The following is a 6864-nucleotide window of genomic DNA, read 5'->3' on the forward strand; positions in this document are numbered from 1 at the left end:
CTAAATAGGACAAATTAGCTAGCATGTGCAAGCTAGCTACCTAAATTGCCATACATGTTTAATGCTTTTTGACCTGTCCCCAAATTAATGTAATTGGTTCAGAGTTTGTTTTGATATTTTAACCTGCGTGCCGTGATCACGTTTGGTGTGGGGGGACAAAATAAATGTATGCACGATGGCGTGCACGCGCAGCCAGTTTGGGTTCCGTGTAAGGCACTGCATCTCAGTGCAAGAGGTGTCACTACAGTCCCTGGTTTGATTCCAGGCTGTTTCACATCCGGCTGTGATTGAGAGTCCCGCAGGGCACAATTGGCCCAGTGTCGTCCGGGTTTGGCTGGGGTAGGCCATCATTGTAAATAAGAATTTGTTCTTAACTTACTTGCCTAGTTAAATAAAGTTTTAAAAAAACATTATGCTGGCTTGCAAAGTCATGTGTAATTCCTATTGGAATCCAGACACAGTTAAGATATCCAACAGTTTACATTTGTATTCACCCGCAACCTGAATTCATAATAACAGCCAGGGTTAGGAACAGTGTGAGGACACTTCTTAAGCCATTTAAACTAGAACAACCAGTTCAGTAACAGGTGCAAAAATCTAATAAAATGATTGGATTAGTTTAGAAAAATGTAAGTTATGTATAACTTTTGTTTAAATAGAGTTGATGTGATTTCTCATTCGTTTTGAGTCAGTAGCACATATACATTTTAAGTAATAATGGCTTTCATTGTCTTTGCGTTCATCTAGAGGTATTTGAGTTAAAAATGTCTTGAGGTTTAAAGTGTAGGATCCACATCCACTGTGCTTAGATCTACACATCATACCATAACTACTGTATTTGTAAAAAAAAAAATATTAGTTCATGTACTGTGAAAATGTTACTGCTGGTTGCAGTAACATTGAGAACTTTTCCTTTCTATTTTGTAATTCATAATAAGAAGAGAAAACCTTGCAAAACAAGGGGTTTGACTAAAGGACGGGGGACTACCACCCTCACACGATCAAAGGTCTTCCACATCATCTCCCATAATGTACTGCTTTATTACATAATCTAGACACAAGTTCATGTCCTTTGTTATCACACTGTATCTAATTTAGCTATTATTGGTACTACCCTTTTCCACATGCATGAAAACTCCTCTGGGCTGGAATTTCCCCTCTTTTAAACCAGATTGTTGACTCCTGAAGTGTGTTTAATGAGTGCACCCAGTATAAGAATATAAATATGAATGCAGAGAGGAGTTATGTGAGTAAATGGATGAACCATACTGTAACTTGACTTCAAGGCCTTGCTCAGTGTTAGCCTTTGTACAGTACAGTCACCTCGACTGGCTATTCTTATCATGGGGCTAAGGTGCTTAGTCTCTTCAGTGACTCTGAAACATGCTATGTATATATAGCATATTGTGCTATTATTCCAGCCTTCTGTCATGTCTAAATGGCTGCGTCTCAAATGGCACCTTATTCTCTACATGGTGCACTGATTTCGACCAGGGTCCATAGGGCTGTGGTCGAAAGTAGTGCACTAGGTTGTAGGAAATAGGGTGCCATTTGGATGCAGTCGGGGGCTCTATTGAGGAGCCTCAACTATGACATGGTCAACCATTGGGTGTATGTTCCAACACACTTTTTAACACAGACAAATCCAAGTTGTCGGCCCAATTACAAAGGGATCCTTTATAAGTAGCCTGTGTTATGGAGTGCTGATTCATGTCCTTTTCCAATTCATCGCCCCAAAACTGTCCTTAGTTTCAACCTTGTTTGGATTTTGTTAAATACATTTTCAAGGACTACTGTAGATAGAATATGCAGTATCCATTGCATATTCCAGTCCTTGAAAATTTCAGCCTGGCATTTTTTTGTCTTGAGTGCTGTAATAATTAACCAACATTGATTGATCGAGATCAAAAGCCTGTCGACCATTTTCACCCTCAAATGATTAAAACACACATGAGTTTCTTTCTTTCTTTCACTGCAAACTGTTTTTCTCTTTGGGAAAAAAATCCTATATATTCTACTCTAGAGTCCTCAGCTCTGAAGTCAGACTGACATGCATGCTTTCTACACTGCATGCATGAGTAAATTAAACAAAATAAAGATAGAGCGAACAAATTAGCGTGCTTAACTGTAAATACAGCTGTGCTAGCGTCACGCCCTGACCATAGAGATCCTTATTATTCTCTATGTTTGGTTAGGTCAGGGTGTGACTCGGGTGGGGAAGTCTATGTTTTCTGTTTCTTTGTTTTTGGGCCAGTGTGGTTCCCAATCAGAGGCAGCTGTCTATCGTTGTCTCTGATTGGGAATCATACTTAGGCAGCCTGTTTTCCACCTGTGTTTGTGGGAGGTTGTTTTCTGTTTAGCATTCTGAGCCTGACAGAACTGTGCGCTTTTGTTTTTTTGCTTTTGGTTATTGTTGTTTGAGTGTTTCTTGAAATAAATTATCGTGAACACTTACCACGCTGCGCTTTGGTCCACTTGTCCTTCTAATGACGGGCGTTAGAGCTAGGCTACTCTGCATGTACTGTACTAAGCCTGACTACTGATTAAACGTTGATACTGTACATTTTGGAGCACTAGGATACACTTTTAAAACCTGCAAGCTCACGCACATCCACACTAGCACTACATGTCATGTTATCCCATCTAATCACATACAGAATTGTAGTTAGATAACTTGCTTCATGGTTCACCAAAGTGCTGCAAGTAAAAAAACAAAACTGGGTCAAGATTTCTGCATTATAACCTGTACGATTTAGGGGATTAAATATCCCCTGACAGTAACAGTGAAAATCAATGGATAGTTTGGATGTCAAGTCAAATTAATCTCTCCTGTGATGATGTTCAATAATGAGATCAATGCTTTTACTTATAAACATTGCACACATCCTGCTCTGAAAGTCTCTAAGATAGTTCAATCATGCATTAAACATGCCTCAGACTGCATATTAAAAAAATGGTGAGCTCAAGAATAGCTTACTGCTGGAGGCAGATCATCTAAAATGATGTGTTGTACTCTGCTCCCTCTGTAGGTGAGAAATAGGAGTAAAAATGTCTGGAACCTGCCTCTCCCTTCCCAACTGTTGGAAGAACGAGGGATGTGAGCAACCAAAAGTCTCTCTCTCTCCACAGGGAATTTAAAGAAGCTGACTAGTTGTTGCTGCTTACTGGATGGAGCAAACCCCTTATATTTATGTTGATTTGATGTCCAATAAAAGAAATAGAGGACAAAACAGAACCTCCCGCAGAGACACAACCTCCCTCAGAGACACATTGTAGTAAAGAAACATGGAATCTTATCACAGTATATTTATGTTCTCTATCTCCCACCTCTTTCTTTGTGAAAAGTAAAATTCAAGGGAGACAGACTTATTTATCACTGTTTACAGATACTTATAACAAACACCAGGAATCCACTCCTCAAATACGAATTGCCCAGAACCAACAGCTTAGTCTTAAAAAATACACTGAAGCAGCTTACACATTTTCCTCAACGGATTAGATAAAAAGGAAGCTGCTTCATATTTGGTGGAAAATGGCATTAAATACCCCCTCCTCCGATTGAAATGTCAGCATGATTCTAGTCTGCCAAAATCACATTGTGAAAAGAGGATTCATGAACATATGTGAAACAATAGACTGATTGCTCATACTAGTGCCCACTTCTTCCCTGCTACTGTGGTAGTGCTGCCTGTGGCCTTTTATCGAGACACATGGCCATAACTAGGAGGAAGCACTGTCCTACACACTGTCTCATCCTTTCCTTCCACCATGCCCAGGCAGAAGTCTCACACTGAGGAGGCAAACCCATGCAGGGAACAACAAAGGCTGTGGGGTGGTTTTGTTAAATCTCTCAAGCTTTTTAGTAAAAAAAAAAATAATGACTTGCTAAAAATGTTTCACTTGGCCAGGAAGTGTAAAGCACTGGCCAGCATCTCAAGTTTTAATGACACCTTCAATGATGTTGCAGTGATGTCTTGAATCTTCCACCTCCCCCCCTCCTCTGCTCAAGCTCCAATGTACTGTACCCTAGGGCTCAGGCAGTGTGAGCTCTGGACTGAGTAAGCCTAGTTAAAGATGCTTACGAACTGAATGCAAATTCACTGAGGAGCATGTATAAAACATCATATTCACAAATCCTATAGTTGCCTATACACATCAAAAGTCATCCTGTATCACAGTCTACAAGGGAAACCCCATTAAATAAGAACTGTTAAAATGACAAACAAAAAACGGGATACAAATTAAACAAGCCAATAATTCAGCATCATAACACCACAGTAATAATTTAAGAAGATAATTTAAGAGTAAACTAAGCGAACATCTGAAGTTTAAAAATGACTGGTTGATAATGAATGTACAACCTCTTTGGATGAAAACACAATCAGACTACTAACTCAACCCAACATTATAAACAATACACAACAATACACAGAGGCACATGCTGGGTCACTGTGCAAATTGTAATGTCAATACTCAGGCACTCTAATGCACAGTACTCATTATTATAGCAGCAAGGCAAGCAATAGCATATATCTCACCCAGAATGTGAAGTGCGATCCTGCTGTTTCTCTCGGTGTGCGTGTATCCTACCAGCTAGTGAAGGTTGTCAGGACGCTTACAGTCTTCAGCCAAACTGGTGGAATGCAGCCAGCAGCCAACCGACAGCCTCCAGTCCCTTTTTCACTTGCAGATTCCCACTGGCAAGTTACAGAGTCACTTATTATAGGATAATCCAGGCATTGTCCCCTCACTCCTATAGCCAAGTCAGTAAACGTTGGTTGCAAGTTGGGGTCCAAAGGTGCCCCTATGATAATGTAAAGTCCACAACACTACAGTGTATATTCAGCTTGAGATAATAGTCATAAACAAACAAAACTTCATTCAAAACTAAGCATATATCTTGAAAGGATTTCAGAAAGAGAAAAAAGTCAAAGGTGCCTGTGTCCCCCATGCCTCCAGGTCATAATGATAAGATATGGTGGAGCAGTCAGCAGAAGCAGAATAAAATCCACACAAAATATCACTCTTCCCTTTTAGGCAACTCTCCCTTCAATAAAGAGCCTGCACCTGCTACCAAAGCAGAGACATCCAATTTGCACCTTTTTCTGTGAGCCACACAGCTAAGCCTCAGCTGCCCCTGCCACAGTCATCACTCACTGTCAGACCAGCACATCGGTTGAGCCCTAGACTGAGGAGTGCTGCTGCTCTGAGTCGGAAAGCATCTCTTTCTTTTCAACAAGCTCTGCCAGACTGACTCTTGTTGCCACGCCTCCTGGCCCTTGATTGGCTGAGCTGAGAACAGAGGAAAGGGAGGAGGAGGTGATAATGCTATGTAGAGGGAAGGAGAGGGAGATGAGAAAAGAGGAGAGCAAGATAGAGGGAGAGTGGGGAGTTGGAAGGCTGAGGGTTGGGGAAGCAGAGGAGAGGATAGACCGAGCTCTGTAAGCCTGAAGGGACAGTGTGGCTAATGAAAGAGAAATGCTTCTCCCAACGTTTTAGTCAGATTTATGTGTTACAAATTTGTTGTGACTCCCGGCAAACTGAATTCATACTGATGAAGTCCCTAGTTTCTGAAGGGAGATACTGTACATCTCCCTTTTTAAGCAATACATCTGAAAAGTCTAATCTTGTCAGCCAAAAGCCTACTGTTACTTTGACGGATCAGCGGTTGAAGACGCAAAAGTGCATTTTGAGTTTTCCAGTTTCCCAGCTCCCAGGCATACAGTAGTGTGCTAGTGTAATCAGAGAATGAGGTGTTCTGAGGCAACTGCAGTTCAACAACAGATTAAAAACTACATCATGCCAGCTTTGGGGAGATGGTTTGACAAAATTATTATAAGTCTTGTGTGGGCAGTACAAGGAGACAACCCAATAAAGATGGTGTTGGATCAGTGCTGCTTTGGAAATAAACACTTTTCTCATATACAAATGAGGGATTAAAGCAGATACGTGTAGTAGGTTTGATGGGAGGAAGTGAACTGTTGACATTGAAATCAAAGGGATATAAAGTGGCTTGCGAAAATATTCACCCGCCTTGGCATTTTTCATATTTTGTTGCCTTACAACCCGGAATTAAAATAGATTTTTGGGGGATTTGTATCATTTGATTTAAACAGCATGCCTACCACTTTGAAGATGCAAAATATTTTTATTGTGAAATAAACAAGAAATAAGACAAAAAAATTGAAAACTTGAACTATTCACCCCCCAAAGTAAATACTTTGTAGAGCCACCTTTTGCAGCAATTACAGCTGCAAGTCTCTTGGGGTATGTCTCTATAAGCTTGGCACATTTAGCCACTGGGATTTTTGCCCATTCTTCAAGGCAAACTGCTCCAGCTCCTTCAAGTTGGATGGGTTCTGCTGGTGTACAGCAATCTTTAAGTCATACCACAGATTCTCAATTAGTTTGAGGTCTAGCCTTTGACTAGGCAATTCCAAGACATTTAAATGTTTCCCCTTAAACCACTCGAGTGTTGCTTTAGCAGTATGCTTAGGGTCACTGTCCTGCTGGAAGGTGAACCTCCGTCCCAGTCTCAAACCTCTGGAAGACTGAAACAGGTTTCCCTCAAGAATTTCCCTGTATTTAGCGCCATCCATCATTCCTCCAATTCTGACCAGTTTCCCAGTCCCTACCGATGAAAAACATCCCCACAGAATGATGCTGCCACCACCACGCTTCACTGTGGGGATGGTGTTCTCGGGGTGATGCGAGGTGTTGGGTTTGCGCCAGACATAGCGTTTTCCTTGATGGCCAAAAAGCTCAATTTTAGTCTCAATCTGACCAGAGTACCTTCTTCCATATGTTTGGGGAGTCTCCCACGTGCCTTTTGGTGAACACCAAACATGTTTGCTTATTTTCTTC

At 41.1% G+C, this 6864-nt stretch overlaps 1 protein-coding gene across 1 annotated transcript in view; it reads right to left on the reverse strand.

Annotated features, from left to right (window-relative positions):
* Positions 1-5208, reverse strand: part of LOC106569071 (BMP/retinoic acid-inducible neural-specific protein 3-like) — a 107574-nt gene extending 102366 nt beyond the window's left edge. The window contains exon 1 of the mRNA XM_014140029.3: positions 4539-5208. The gene's annotated coding sequence lies outside the window, so the exon portion shown is untranslated. The remainder of the gene's footprint in view (positions 1-4538) is intronic.
* Positions 5209-6864: the final 1656 nt, after the last annotated feature.

This window comes from Salmo salar, chromosome 14, assembly GCF_965601325.2.
Source record: "Salmo salar chromosome 14, fSalSal1, whole genome shotgun sequence".
Lineage (NCBI taxonomy): Eukaryota > Metazoa > Chordata > Actinopteri > Salmoniformes > Salmonidae > Salmo > Salmo salar.